Consider the following 16,248-nt stretch of genomic DNA (forward strand, 5'->3'; position numbering starts at 1 on the left):
GAGAACTTAGAACAGCTATAGAAACCCTTTTAGTTGTATGTGCTTCACAGGAAATTATTATTCCTATTGGCGGAAAGAAAGGCTTTGGCTTTGAATTACTGTAAACTGAATACATAGTTTACACCCACAAACATTTCTAAAACAAAATGTCAAAAAGAATATAGAATTGAAAGAAACAAAGCATTTGCAAATACAGTATTTGCCCACCAGTCTTCATACAGTAGTACACTTGTTTAATACACATGTGCACACATGAAGAAAAAAATACTGCCACTATCAATGCGAGGCAGCGATGCCTGAAACGGGCTGACCCCACCCCAATGCCGTATACTGTGGTGGGTAGAAGCAAGATGTGAATGATAATTAAAGAGACCATCAGATGAACAGGATTCCCCGAAAGCCCCTCTTTAACAGAGAGAGAGAGAGAGTGTACATTTGTACAAACATGTTATTTATATATTTTTATCACATGAGAGTGGCAGTAGTTACAGTGGTTTTTAGACCGACCTCAAAATGACATTTGCATCATCCATTCCACAGTTTTTTTATTTCATAACTTTTTATTTAAGTTTTGGGTTTACAAAATAGACAGTCGGCATTTAACAGTAGTCAAGATCATTAAGACATGTCATATGAAAGCATATATCATTTGGTCACAAAAGCAGCAAAATATTGAATCATTATTCAACTGGATAAAGCAATTTCAGTTGCCCAACCGTATGGTGGAAACTAAGTAAACAGAAGGAAAGAAAGTGAAAGGATATAAAGTGAGATGAGTAGAAAAAGAAAGATCTGGGGGAAAAGAAGGAGAGAGGTATGGTGGTCTGTGTCTCTGGGAAAGCTGTTGAGAAGTCTGGGTTGTATTGGGGAGTTTCTGTGTTGAAAAAGTTTGAATGTAGCATTGATGTTGTTATGAGCTGAACCTGGAAGGAGAGAGGTGTTGTCTATGGCAGGTTAATTAGTTCCAGTTATTTATTGATTTTGTTCAAAAGTGCCTTGTCAGTCGAGATCCAGGGGTACTGAGTTGAGAGGATGGAGTCAGCACGCCTAATGTATCTCAACCTCTCCCAGCAGGTGTTGCTAGAGGGGTTTCCCAGTGATTTCCAGGTGGAAAGGATGGTTTTTTGAGCCAGAGTAAAGAGTAAGTTAGCTAAGAATAGGTCTTTCCATCTCAGGTCAGAACTGTATGCAGGATGGGTTTGAACAAGATTTGGAGTTATCTTTTTGGAGAACGGGGAGACCGTAGCCTTTGCCAATTAATCTTTGAGGGTTCGTTTAGGCCATGTTGAGTCCGATCAATTTGCCACTTTTGTTGTGTTGTTAAGCAGAGTTGGAAGTAGGTTTGAGTTTGGAGTAGATTTTGGAGGCTGTGTGTCCACCCTTCAGGAGACTGGATAATAGGAGTGGTAGGGAGGCATTGTTTAAAGGGGGAGGCCTTATGCTTAGAGATTGCAACTTTCAGTTTGAGGAAGTCATAAAAGTCAGAGAAGGGAAGGTTAAATTGTCTTGAGATGTTGGAGAACGAACGGGAGTGGTTTTTGGAACCCAGGTCATTTATTAAGGATATACCTTTTGTCGTCCAGGAATTGGTAATAGTGAGTTTTGGGTCCAGTTTGATGTCTTTTTTGCACCAAACTGAAGACTGCAGGGAGTGTCTAATTTTTATTTTGCAAAGGTGTCTATTGAGCTGTAAAAGGCTGTGCCTGGTATGATTATGGATTATATTGTTAAAGGTAGGGTTGATTTCTATTAATAGTAGGCATATCAATTGGAGCTCATCTGTTAGTTCTCATTCTAGAGCAAGCAAAGGTGGTGTGAAAATAAGGTTACTAGAAAGCCATTTGGTTTCTTGAGCAGATAGGAAAGCAGGTTGATATTTTCATTAGTCTGCAAGGTTCGCCCCGCCCAAATGTTATGGGTAGTCAGAGATTTTTTAGGGAAATCCGAGGTCTCTTTGAGTTCCACAGAAACGTGTTGATAAGACGGTTTAGGTTGTGGAAGAATTCATCTGAGAACAGTATAGAGGACAAGTCCAATAGGTAATTAACAATCAGAGTAATGACAATTTTAATAGAGTCTACTTTGCCCCACCAGGTTAGGAATTTTGGGGAATGGCTTTCTAGGTAGTTTTGCACTCTTTAGAGAACTAAGGATTCATTGTAGTGGATGGATTCCGGCAGGAAATCATTAAATACGAGACCTAGGTTTTTGAGGAATGTTGGTTGCCAAGCTAAGTCAGATAAAGCCAATACCTTGGTGCAAATAATGTTTAGTGAAGGTCTATCCAGGAGCATCTGAATATTTGGAGATTTTGTTCATCATCTTAGGTACAGCAATGTCTGCATGTTGAGTCATAATTAAAATCTCATCGGCGTAAGGATTTGTCCCAAATATGTATATCTATAGAGTTATTTTTGTCATTGAGGGAGTATAGAAGCAGTTTGATGGCTAGCAGGAAGAGGGCTCGTGATAGTGGACAACCTTGCCTTGTGCCTTGTTTGAGTCTGAATGGGTCTGATAGCACCCTACTGGGTTTTATTCTGGCACTGAGTTTACCACTTTTATGAATGGCTCACCTAGGTTGAAGATTGAGAAGGTGGCTCTTAAAAAGGGCCAATCAACCTTACCAAATGCTTTTTCAGCATCTAGTGCTATCACGGCTACAGGGGAGTCTTTGAATTTGGCTATTTAAAGGCGTTAGAAAGTCTACCTTTAAGGAAGCCTGCTTGATATGAGCCAATCAGTAGGGAGAGTATTCCTTCTGTACGTTTGCCCAGGATTTTAGCGTAAAGCTTGCAATCCATATTAATAAGTGAGATTGGTCTATAGTTTTTTTGGGTGTGTGTAGTCTTTCCCTTCTTTGGAGATAATGGTTATGATGGCTTTTGCAGTGGTGCCTCCTATGTGCCTTGTTTTAGTGTATTCATGGAAGAGGAGTAGAAGTGGTTTACTTAATTCCTCAGTAAACACTTTATTAAATTGAGCTGTGAAGTCATCAAGGCCAGGGCTTTCCCCACTTTGAATGCGGTGAGAATTTCCTGATTGGTAATGGGTTGATTCAGTGATGATTGTTGGGTATTGTCTAGTTTAGGTAGGTTCAGTTTGTTAAGATAGGCCGACCTATCAGACCGATATATATTATAGTTTTTGCCATTTAAAGAGCTGTAAAACTCTAAAAAGATTTTGGAAATTTACTGAGGATGTAGTTATAATTGTCCCTGATTGTCTTTAGCAGGCACTATATGTGAGTTGCTTTGTTTGTTTTTAAGGTAACAAGCCAGGATTTTGCCAGCGGAGTTGCCTGTACACAGTTGTATTGATTTGAATTTAGTAACCCATTGGCCTACTCTAGCACTCAAGATTTTATTGTCTTCATATTTTTAAAGTGTCGAAGGTAATGGTGCCGTTTTCAGTATGAAGTTTAATCTCCAGTTGTCTTATCTTGATTTCTAGTTTTTCTAATTGAGCATTTGTAGATTTGTTAATCTCTGCACTGACTCCCATTATTACCCCTCTAATAGTCACCTTGAAGGCATCCCATTGTGTCTGGGGGGGGCAGTTTTCAGGAGAGTTTTTGAGAAAGATGTTTGAGATGGGGGCGGATCTTATCAATGTTGGTTTTGTCTTTCAAAAGGTCTGAACTGAGCCTTTAGGACTTGGCTAGACGGGGAGCTGTGCATTCAAATTAGTGATGCTAATATGGCCAATTGGTCAGAGATTAGCCTTGGTTCTACAGCTATGTGGGATATCATTCTTGTCAGGTTATAAGATACCAAAATGGTAAATTCTCTAAAAGGGTTGGTGAGTAGTAGAGTAGAAAGTATAGTCCCTTGTATCTGAGTTTTGTTTGTGCCATGTGCCTATAGGAGTACATTTGGAGCATATTTTAAGTGGGAGTTTGTGTGATGGTGAGCTTTTGAACTTAGCTTTCGAGCTACAGTCAATCATAGGGTTAAGGGGTAAGTTAAAATCGCCTCCCATGATCAGTTTAGAGTCACTGGGGAAATTTGACATCAGTTCGCCAATGTTTTTCCAAAACTTGATATCATTAATATTTGGGCATAGATGTTCAGTAAGTAGAATTCTTTGCCTGATTTGGATAGTTTATTAAATATCCACCTTCCGTTCTGGTCTACGAGTATATCTTTGATCGTGACTCCTGCTTGCTTCGTAATAATGGTGAGAACTCTGTTTTTCTTTTTGTAGGCTTTAACCAACAACCTCCGAAAACCAAGGAGCTTTAAGTGAGGGCACATCTGAGTGGGCAAGCTTGGTTTCCTGGAGGAGTATTGTATATGTATTCAATGATTTTCCTTCTCTTCACTGGGTGGTGAAATCTTTTGGTGTTGACGGAGAGGATATGTGAGTTATCATCCTTGTTCATGTGGGAGAAGAGAGAGAGGGGTCTGAGGCATATGAGTAGTCAGAGAAGGCATTAAGGCCCTCATTCTAACTCTGGCGGGCGGCGGTTGCCGCCCGCTAGGCGGGAAGCGCCATTTGGCCGCCATGCAGCCAAAATACCGCTTCCCGCATTCTGACATTCCCGCTGGGCCGGCGGGCGCTAAGCAAGTTAGCACCCGCCGGCCCAGCGGGAATGAGGGCCGCAACACAGGAGCCGGCTCCGAATGGAGCCGGCGGTGTTGCGGCGGTGCGACGGGTGCAGTTGCACCCGTCGCGCTTTTCACTGTCTGCTAAGGACAGCCCCAGGACACCCGTTCCCGCCAGCCTCTTCCTGGCGGTGAAAACCGCCAGAAACAGGCTGGCGGGAAGGGGGTCAGAATCCCCAAGGCAGCGCTGCCCTGGTGGATTCGCCCAGCCGGGGGTAAACCGGCAGGAAAACGCCGGTCCCGGTTTTCTGACCGCGGCTTTACCGCTGCGGTCAGAATGGGCTAGGAAGCACCGCCAGCCTGTTGGCGGTGCTTCCGTCATTCGCACCGCCAGGGGTCGGAATGACCCCCTAAATGTATTGTATCGGGGGTAATCTCCTCTCGGTGTTTTATGTCTTTTGTGGGATATACTCAGGATGCATGGGTTTTGTACATATCTGCCACATTTGAAGGGTGATTTTGGCATAGCTAAGACGTAAGGGTAGTTACTAGCGGGAGATGGTGAATGGGAAGCCGGAAAAGAAAAGTAAAGAAAGAGGAGAGAAATTATAATACAACTAAAGTAAATAGTGGGAGTCCACCTGCTCCCTAAACGCATTCCGATCCAACCCTCCTTTCCCTATCCCTCCCTCTTTGTGTTCCCATCACACCACAGTGTGGACTTATAAGTAACGATGAGCTGGAGAAGCAGTTTGAGTAGAATATTATTGGTGTTGATAAGGTTGGGGGCTAGAACAAACCACTTTACAGAACAGTTTTCAGATAAACAATTTGTAAAACGATCTAACAAAATTATTGAAATGCTCTTATATTTGCACTAACAATCACATTACCATACTATTGGTGGCAGAATCTGCTATCTATAGAAAAGTATCTTGTAGTATGATAACTGGAGCCTAACAGAGAAATTTTGGTGTAACATGTTTTTAACTCAAAGAATAATAAACATCAGCTTATTGCAACATATGGCATTGTTGTTTTCAGTGAACCGTATTCATTAGAGGCGAAGATTACTCTCTATTCTTTCAGTGTGCCTTAAAACAGATGGCTTGGTTCAAATAGGAACAGGGTAAAGTGGGATCAGGTCTGCTTCTGAGAATATCTACTAAAGTTCTGAAGCATCAATGTGCTTATGAGTATAAGGAGTACCTTCAGGTAAGTTATTTAACTTTGATGCAAATTTGAGCTACAGCAGGTCATTAATTCAATGTGCATTGAACTGTGTGTATTTCCTCTTAACACAATACAAACCTGTCATCTCAATCCACAGGAGAGTTTTACTATAATGGGCACAGTTTACACTAGGTTCACATGTATTTCAGGGAGTATCTAACAAGGTCTGAAGCAAAGAGGTAAGTAGAAGTGATAATACATTGCGAGGGGCCTGTCTTGGAGCGAGAGGCAGTTTCCATTTCTGCTTCTTCAATGTTGTTTAGGAAGGAGATCAGATGTTCATGAACGTTAAACAGGTATGATGAGCCTTTGTAGGTGATCCGGAATGTTGCCAGGACTAAGAAAGAGAACAGAATGTTCATGTTCCGAAGTCTGGGTCTGAGGGAGTGGAAGTCTTTCCTGATTTGAACCGTTGATTTTGAACAGTCTTGAGAGATGGTGATTCGATGGCCTTCCCATAAAATGTGTTTGTGGATACGGATGAAGTCAAGAATTAATTCAACATGTTGGTACCTCAGGGGTTTACATATTATCGATCTGAGTGGTCTGGATGTTTTTGCTTGTTTGGATTGTCGGGTTGGAACGTGGTATACTTTATCAAGTTTGAATCTTTTGTCAAAAGAAATATTGATTTTTTGTTGGATCCAGTCTTCCACAAAAGAGATGCAGGAGCCATTTTGTCTTTCACAATTCTCAGAGAAGCCAAAGAATTGAATATTGCCCCTCTGGTTTCTGTCTTCCAGCTCTGTGATGAAGAGTTGCATCAGGATTGTTGGTTTTTAATGGGGAAGCTGAGGTCTTTTTTTGCAGAGATTTATCTTCCAGTTCACTGATGCATTGTTCCTCAGCTGATAATTTAGCAGTAATTTGGCTGATGTCAGATCTCATTCAAGCAACGTCTTGTTGCTGACTTTTGTTTTTTGCACAAGCTGCAGTGCATCTGAGAGTTTTTTAAGGATAGAGTCCATGGTGTCCTCGAAGTCAGATTTGCTTTTAAGGGATTCTGTATTTGGTGGTTCATGCTTTGTCCTTTTTCTGGGGGATTTTGAGTCTTTTTCAGCCGTCTTGATGTTCACTTAGGGTGTAAAAGAGCTTTGCACGACTTGGAATGGCCAAAGGTCAGTCTGAATGGGGTTACTAGACTTGTGTTGTGGAATGGTTTAGTGTTCTAGTTATTAGTAATGTATAATTTGAGGTTTATTCGTGGTTTGTTATCAGCTGTAGTTGATCAGTCTTGCATGAAGATTAGTGGATGTCACATTAGTGGGTCGCAGCTGTGTAGGCAAGGAATGGATTGAGTCACTGTTTCTGAGGCGAGGAGGGGTCAAAGAGTATCATGAGATATCAAAACAAAGTTTACAGTCTCTGCGGTTCAGTTATGTTTCTCAACACTCTTCTCTGTAATTAACAGTTTGTTCTGATGTGTCCTATTCTGAATCAAACCTTATTTCTGTACTGCATTTTGTAGATTGATTTAGAGGTTTTAAATGATGTAGTCCTCTTCTTTCAAAACAAAGACTTTGTTTATTAGAGTGTAGACTATATTATTTGGGTGTCATAGATCATTTGGAAGCATTTTCTTGCCCTTGAGTTATTTAGAGCACTTGCGGTTAATGTGCAGGTAATACAGTAGGCTTATAGACCCAGTCTTCAAGGGAACCAGTTGCCGAACAGCTTCTATGTGCCTCAGGGCTTCCAAGTTGGGCAGCGTGCCATCTCAGGTGGCGACAGAGCCCAACAAGCGGCATGCAATGCGATGTAATTAAACAGTGGGGTAAATTTGCTCCTGTGATTCAAATGCACTTCTTTATGGTTTGCGTAGATCTCATTCATACAAGGCCTATGCAGCGGGCCACAGGGCGTTCGTCAGGTTGCATCGGTAGGCACAAGCATGCATACATGTCACTTCATTAAAGGAAAGAGGCACTCGCTTTGAGGTCTTGCTCCGATTGGGAGTCTTTCTCCCCACTAGTGCTCCAGGCAAGTATGGCACTGTCTTGGGTATGGCCCTAGCTGCAGTTCGCAGACAGGAGAGACCATGTTGGCGGCAAGTCTCGATATGGTACGTGGATGGATCCTCAGGCCCCAGAGCAACACAGGGTAATTACAGAGGGCTACAGCTTGTTCTCTATGTGGGGTAAGGGTCCGTCTTCATGTTTCAGCTGTGGTAGCAATCCCAGCTCTACATTTTGGCATATTTGTAGCATTAAGGGTGACAGAGCTCCGGGCTTATGCGGCCATTGTTCTCCGTGTCAGGCCAGGCCCCCCACTTCATTTGGCTCACAACTACTTTCAAGTTTAAGGCTTTTTTTCTTCTTTTTTTACAAACATGGGTGGATGGCACAAGAGGATGAAAAGCACAAAAGGTTTCAGAGGTGATTTGACTAAACTCTGTGGGCCATGCATGTGTACCAAATACTTGTGCCTCTGAGTGTAGGCCCATTGTAATTTATCCATGAGGTTGTCTTAATAAACCCTTTGACAGCATGGGAAAAAGAGCTGGCAAAGTCAATAGGTCTGGCCTTTTTAAATTACTGGTAGCACACAATAACCCACACGAACACATACATTTTCTCTTACACACATACCACAATTAATGATGATGCTGGTAAAGATTATGGTTTTGAGGTAATGTTGGTGGAAATAGTGGTAGCTAAGGTAGATATAATGATGATGGTAAGGGGGACTACTGGTGGTATATGTGATGGTAATGGCAGTGCTGGTAATGTCATAAGGATTCCTGTGTAGCAACAAGTCTGCTGGATTTGGTGCGGCAGCACCTCTCCATTGCAGGTGACTACATCACTCCCACACCAGTTGGCAGATGTCAGTCCAACCCTCCCAGCTCACTAGCAGCACCTCACCAAAATCTAACCAGTAAAAGTAATTTGTAGCAGCCCTGCATGGAACTCAGAAAACCCCTGAGGGAAAATCGTGGTAAAACATGCCTTTCCATTTTCTCTCACATACGAGTCTCTTACACACACATAGGCAAGGAAAGAGATGTAGAACAGTTTTCAATACATTTATTAAAAATACTTCAATCTATGATAAATTGCGTGAGCTGCAATGATTAGGGTAATGAGGAATAACAAAATCAGGATTATGAAAATTAGAGATGTGAATATAAATAACCCCAACATATTGTCATAACTATGAGCATACAATTCCTACCTAAATGTCTACTTTCTAGGCCCTAAGCAAGAGCATGAGGATGTACGCCAAATCTGTTCATACAGTGTCCATGAAAAGCACACCCCACCCCTGTCACCTTTAAACAAGGTCAGACCAGCAGACTCCATATCTGGCTGAGTCCTACTGAAAACGGGCACGCAGCATGGATGGAAATCTGGATGGAACCCCCTCTAATGCCCTTTTTCCTACAAGATGTTTTTTATAGGGGATATGTTTATGGTCAGGCACAGAAGCCTGATGTGGGTATGTACCTAAGCGCTGGACTGTTTTTGCAGTCTTGGAGCTGGCAATACAAAATATTATTCTGTGTGCCTCGCTTTCTGTTCTTGTAATTCTGAGGAAAGAACATGATGCAAAGTAGGGAGGGAGGAAATGACAAACCTGAATAGGGCTGTGCATCTCCTCACACAAAGGGCTGCATACCCCCCTGTAGAGTGACTGGAAGCAGGGAAGGAATAGCAGGGACCTTGTGATCTTCAAAGGCTTCTTTGAAGACCCTCCCCCCCACTTCAAAGGCACATTTGGGTAAATGTACTGGACCCCAAGCCCCACCAAATCAGAACTGGGCTGGAACCAAGGACATTCTGCCAGGAAGAAGGACTTCTGTGCTGCCAGGAGGGACTGCCACTCTCCTAAGTTCATTGCTGTGTTGGCCTAGTGTTTGCTGTGTGCTTTGCTGTAGGAATGACTGCCACTTTGCTGCATGCTTTTCTGCGATGGCCTCCTGCCTGCTGCTTCTTGCCTGGAGGGAAAAGGACTGAACATGTTCTCTACATCCTTGAACCCAAGATTCTCCAAAGGCATGTTGGGTTGCCACCTGTTCTTACAGTTTCAAGGACCTCAAAAACTGCCTGTAACTTTGCTCGTGCTGCTGGACTCCGCCATCTGTGAGTCCTACCCTTGCCTGAGGTGCCCTCTCCAGTCCTGGGCCTTAGAAGAGGGTTCTGCAGCTGTTTTCTGCAAAAAACGGTGTATTGACACAACTCTGTGAGAAAAAAATGGTGCATCTCTCCTCGACGATGATTTAGCACTGATCCTTCGACGCCATCTGCAGGCTCAACAATGATGCAGTGCAGCTCCTTCGACACCGCCTGCGAGGTTTGTCTCCAATGCACAAACTCGACTACGTGGAAAATATCGACACACTGTGCTCTTGACGTCAACACTTTGCTCCATACCAGGAACTTTTTCATCGGGCCCTGCGTGGGTTATATAGGCAGCCTGCCTTCCATCACAGTCGACCTGAACTTTGGATTTGTACTAATCCCTCATGACCTCAAGTAACCTTTTGAATGCTCATGATTTTCAAGCACTGTTTTTATATTTAATCTTTAAAAATTCAGATCTCGGCTTTTACTTTTTGGATGTTTATCATTTCGGCCTTGTTTTACTCAGATAAATATTCTCTATCTTTCTAAGCTGGTGTGGAGTCTTTTGTGGTGTTTTAACTGTAATTTAAGTGTTGCAAAAATAGTTTACACAATGCCTCTTAAGTTAAATCTGACTGCACTGTGCCACGCTACCAGTGGTGAGCACAGCCTAATTTAGGTTGTGTATCTTACTTACCCTAACTAGGATGGTGGTGCCTACTTGGACAAGATGCACGCCTGTGCCAACTAGAGACCCATTTCCAACACTATAGTTTGAATTTTCCTCCATTCATAGTTCTATTTTCATCTCATTGTTTCTTCTCTTTCTATTTTAATATTTCTAAAGAGGATACTACTGCTCTCTGGTCAGGGCTAACAGGTTGATTGATTGCCTCTCAGTTTATACACAGTGTGCTGCGTTCCACATGGCCACTTCTGTTAAACTAGGAGATCATTATGGAATGCTGTTTTTCATAGTGTATCAATGTTTTACAATTACAAGATGGACAACACATTTGTCCTGTATGTGGTGGTAATACTTGAACCTGGAAACAATGATAGACTATTTACAATACCTTTGCAAGTTGGACATGAACTGCTATCTTTAGTTTCATCAATGTAAATGTATGCTCTCCATGTTTAGAAGGCAGCATGTTTTCTTTTTTCTATTTGTAGTCTATTGATCTATCTTGCTTAGTTTGTGTGTTTTACTGTGGTTGTGTCAGTGGGTGAATAGAAAGATTTATGAATGGATGCATGAGTGCAACAATGGGTGACAGTGTGTGTGTGTGTTAACACTTTGAGTGTCTACACCCATCAGTGACACAAAAGCCGCTTCCATTTATAAGCAGAATCGCTGGCATTGACTATGCTTGTTTTTCATTGCTTATTGACCACACAGCAATTCATATGATAAAATATAATGAATTAAAAATGGGTATGAAGGAAAATTATGCATTTCTAAAATGTGCACAACATTAAGTTTAGCAACAGTGGTTATTTGTACAACTCTAAATTGGATAAACCATACTATGATGTGAATCAGAGGGCATTTAGCAATATATCTTCTTTCCAGCACACTGGTGTATATTTTGAAGCAAACAATATAGAGTAACTGAAATGGTACTAACAAATGTTCTACTGTTCTGTGTTCCCACACATCATCTGATTACATTTGGAACCCCAATTGTGTGGCTGGACCAAGCAGCCACAATACAAATCAGTGAAAAACAAGGGCCAGCATAATCAATGCTTTTTACAATGTGGCTAGCTGTAGAATTTAGGCCCTAGCTCATCCACCACCTAGGGACACCTATCAAGCCCAAACAATTCTGAAACCTAGAGACCCAGGGAAGTTCAGGGTGGTGTGGCTTGTTTGGATCCGAATACAATATTTTTCTCAGAAGACCATGCAAACCTCAAACGTTGGCTAAAAACACCCATATCCATCATGTTTGTGTGAGAGAACATTCCAGAAGCTTTAGGGATCTATAAAATTGCTACCACTCAGTATTCCCACACTTCTCCCAATGAACATGATAGTCCAGTTGCGTGGCTGGGCTTAGCAACATAAAATGTTATCTAGACATCTAAAAATCTGAGAGCAAAATGACAGAGTTTTGAGATTTTTGACCCGGGCTTGCAGCCACCCAATGAAACCTATCAGACCAAGAAATTGCTGAAAACGAGATACCCAAGGAACTTCAGAATAGTGTGACTTGCATGGTTCCCACCTTTCTTGTAAGCAGGAATCCTTTGCAAACTTCAAACTTTGCTTAAAAGCACACATTTTCCTCATATTTCTGGAAAGGAAGGTTGTGGAATCTGCAGGGATACAAAAATGTCCTACCATCCAGCATTTTCACACTTGCCACATTAAAAATGGTACCCCACTTGTGTGGGCAGGCCTAGTGCCCGTGATAGGAAAGCCCCCAAAATGTAACCTGGGGAGATACATTTTTGCACTTTAAACCAGACACATTTTTTTGCAATGTGGATAGCTGTGCATTTTGGGAATGGGCTCAGCTGCTACCATGGGAATCCTACCAAGCTCAGGCATTTCTGCAAACTAGATAGCCAGGGGAGTTTAGGATGGTGTGTCTTGCATGGGTCTCACATTTTCTGACCCAGACTCTTGCAAATCTTAAACTTTGAAAATTAAAAATTACATTTCTTCACATTTCTGTGAAGGAAAGTTCTGCAGAGATCCACACACTGATCTGATATAAAACAGCATTTCTCACCAGTATGGATGTTGATGGAAAAGCACAGTGTATGAGGAAGTGTGCATGTCTCTCTGCATCATTCCCTGCTTGTGTCAAACCCTCCAAACATTAACTTCAGCCTTATAGGAAAAAAATGCAATCTGGTCAAAACTCTATGGGCATATTAATTGTGCTGCATGCATATGGAGGATTTGGTAGCCCTTTACCAAATTACAGACAAGTATTTACTGATATCCCTGCCTCTAGATCTCTTTCCTAGTTCAAAGAATACATGTGTTTGGATTGTGGTCTAAGTTCTTGAATGTATCTATAAAGCTGTGTGATGCCTTTACATTGTAGACTATTGCTAAACATTTCCTCTACTTATGATTTGTCTCTGCTTGCCGATTCTCAAACCTTAATTTTGTTAACCCAGTGTAGCATCTCTAACAGCAGAAATATGTCTTTGTGAGTCAGGCCTTGCTGTTCTCGTATTGTTCCCCTTCATAGAAGGGTGCCTTTTGAAAAGACATCTCTTAGAAGTGGTGCCTGGGTTTGGTTCCAGCTGATACATCCTGGATCAGTTAAACCTGGTGGGAAATCTAGGTAGCAAAGCAATGGTGTCATTGGAGATGGGTAAGATGTGTAGATTTTTTTATTGCTGTTTGTTGTCAAAACTGTAGGAGGCTTGATGTAGCTTGGAGTAATGCATGGGCTTTAGTCTTAGCCCTGGTCAGACGCCAAAACAGATGTTGGAGAGGGACTTTAGAAAATAATTGTTCCCTTGAAGTCAGGGTCTTTTCTCTGGGTTGTATTTCCAATTCAGAGCCAGGCACGTTTGGCCTGCTCAGGTATAGGCTTTAAGTCAGGGAGTCCCATGTCCCCCCTCAGCCATGGTCTGATACTCTGTAGTTTTTGAAACTCTTGGTAAGCAGTCCTGCCAAAGAAAAGTTAACACTTTCTTTTTTATTTGAATTATGTTTTTGTTTTGGAAACTAAAGCACTCATATTTAGGCCTTATATAGTAATTGAGGTAGAAAATTCATTTTCAGGTTAAATATCTGTCCCAACCAAGAGATTTCCATCTTCACTCATTGATGCAAGTCTTTCTATAGCATTTGGAAAATAGGAGAGATGTTAATTTTATAAATAACCTTTGTAGTAGGGAGGTTAATGCCCAGTATGTGATGGGTCACTGATCCACATAAAGCCAACCTGCAGTACTGAGTTGTCGGTCGTCGCATGGGGGCCTGCAACTCTCAAATCCTGTGACTTAATGTAATTAATTTTAGACCTGGAAACGTTTGCAAACTAGTCTAGCTCATTTTGTAAGGTTCTCAAGGAATATACAAGGATAGGTTACAAAGCAAAGGATGACTTTTCCGAACAACTCCAGTTCCATTTTCCTCCCTAGTAACTTTAATATCTCGAGTGCAAGAAACTCAATGTAACAGAGGCTTGATTTGAGCAGAAGAAGGAGATGGGAAGTAAACATAGTCTCCAACATAATTCTAGCTGTCAGAATATAGCTAAATATTTTTGAGAGTGACTCAACTAAAATAGATACATAGGCTTTGTATAAGCTTTGTATAATGAAGCTGTGAAGACATCTGGTCGTGGGGGTTTATAAGTGGGGGGTTTTATTGCTTCTGTCACTCCTTCGGATATCATTTTTTCCTCTAAGGCTGCTAAGTTTGTTTGCAAGACTGGAGAGGTATAGCTATGGAGATAGGTATCTAATTTGGTCTGGTCTACAGGCAGATCTTTAAAAAGGGAGGAATAAAATTAATCAAATGTGTTTATGGCCTCAGGGGTGGGGTTGTGAGTATGTTGCCATCACAATCAAGAATTTCCTCTGTGTTTTCTTGATTTAAGTTGTATTTACTGATGTGCCAGGTCCCTATTTGCCTTATTCCCTCTTTCAAAGTATGTTTGCTTTAGATATGATTTTTATGACTGCATCTCTCGGAAAAAGCTGATATAATTCACCCTCAATTCTCGGTAGTTTTCAGAGTGTATATGGTGAACTAGACCGTTTGTCAAACAGTTGAGCTTCTCCGAGCGGCGTCTCAAGATCTAATTTCTTTTGTTTGGCTAGACGTCCAAAAAAATAAACATGTGAGATATTGATTCTCCCACCATCACCACGTTTGCCTCCTCCAATAGCACATTGTTCACACGTTTGCACAATACCTATGTCATAGGTATCATAAAACAGTACTGAAACACGCCATTGGGAAAAAGTAAAAACTTTTATGGGATACAGGTTAAAGCATGAAATGTTCAGCCCTATCATAAATACCTACCTTTAACCTGCCCACTGCAGCCAATTCAGTTCACAGTATCCACTACGCAGGTGTCACATACGGCATGAAACTGTACATATCATTTATGCAAATGAAACACTAGCAGGGACTGGCTAAAATTGAATTTTGCAGAAAGGAAAAAAGACACAGACCATACTTCTGAAACTCAAAGAATGCAATGCATTCTTCAAGTCCTTGGAATAAAGGAGTGGCTTCCTTTATTAATATATTTTTTTTTTGTGGAGGCATAGGCATGTCTTGACCTCTCCCCCCACATGACAATTGACTAAATGCCTAGTGGTAGTGCCAGGCGATCACACCACACTGCCAGTGCCTCGTGCTTTGCAGACCAGGAGAGGTCTGACCTTCCCAGCTTTCCAGCAATATCTCCTTATGAGCACAGTTCCCTCTGCGCATTGACAAAGGAGCTGTTTTAGCCCTTTCCACACTCACAGGCAAACAGGAAATCATTTCCTGGCCCCAGTTATGTACACAGCTGGTAGGTTTCCCAGGTCCATGCGTGATGTGCTGCTCCAGTCCAGGTTTTTTCCTCTGTATTCCAGGACTTGCAATACTGTTTTATAATGGAATAAACAAAATGACAATGGCCCTCATTACGACCCTGGCGGTGTAACACCGCCAGGGCCGCTGTAGGCGGGAGCACCGCCGACAGCCTGGCGGTGCCCCGCGGGGCATTCTGACCGCGGCGCTTTGGCCGCGGTCAGAAAGGGAAAACCGGCGGTCTCCCGCCGGTTTTCCACTGCCCCTTAGAATCCTCCAAGGCGGCGCAGCTCGCTGCGCCGCCGAGGGGATTCTGACAATCCCTACCGCCATCCTGTTCCTGGCGGCTCGCCCGCCAGGAACAGGATGGCGGTAGGGATTGTCGTGGGGCCCCTGGGGGCCCCTGCAGTGCCCATGCCAATGGCATGGCCACTGCAGGGGCCCCCGTAAGAGGGCCCCTAAAAGTATTTCACTGTCTGCTTGGCAGACAGTGAAATACGCGACGGGTGCAGTAGCACCCGTCGCACCTTCCCACTCCGCCGGCTCGATTACGAGCCGGCATCCTCGTGGGAAGGGAGTTTTTCCCTGGGCTGGCGGGCGGTCTTTTGGAGACCGCCCGCCAGCCCAGGGAAAAACTCATAATACCCTCCGCGGTCTTCTGACCGCGGAGCGGTATTGTGGAGGGCGGCATCCTGGCGGGCGGCCTCCGCCGCCCGCCAGGGTCGTAATGAGGCCCAATATCCAGAATTCAAAGAAAAAAACTGGACTGGAGAAGCACATCACGCATGGACCTGGGAAACATGGCAGGGCTGTAGCAACTGATGTCATCACGTCAGTGACTCGATCCCATCAGTTTGTGGACTGTCACAACCCCTAGACCGGAGCGAGTCTA

Source organism: Pleurodeles waltl, chromosome 12, assembly GCF_031143425.1.
Source record: "Pleurodeles waltl isolate 20211129_DDA chromosome 12, aPleWal1.hap1.20221129, whole genome shotgun sequence".
Lineage (NCBI taxonomy): Eukaryota > Metazoa > Chordata > Amphibia > Caudata > Salamandridae > Pleurodeles > Pleurodeles waltl.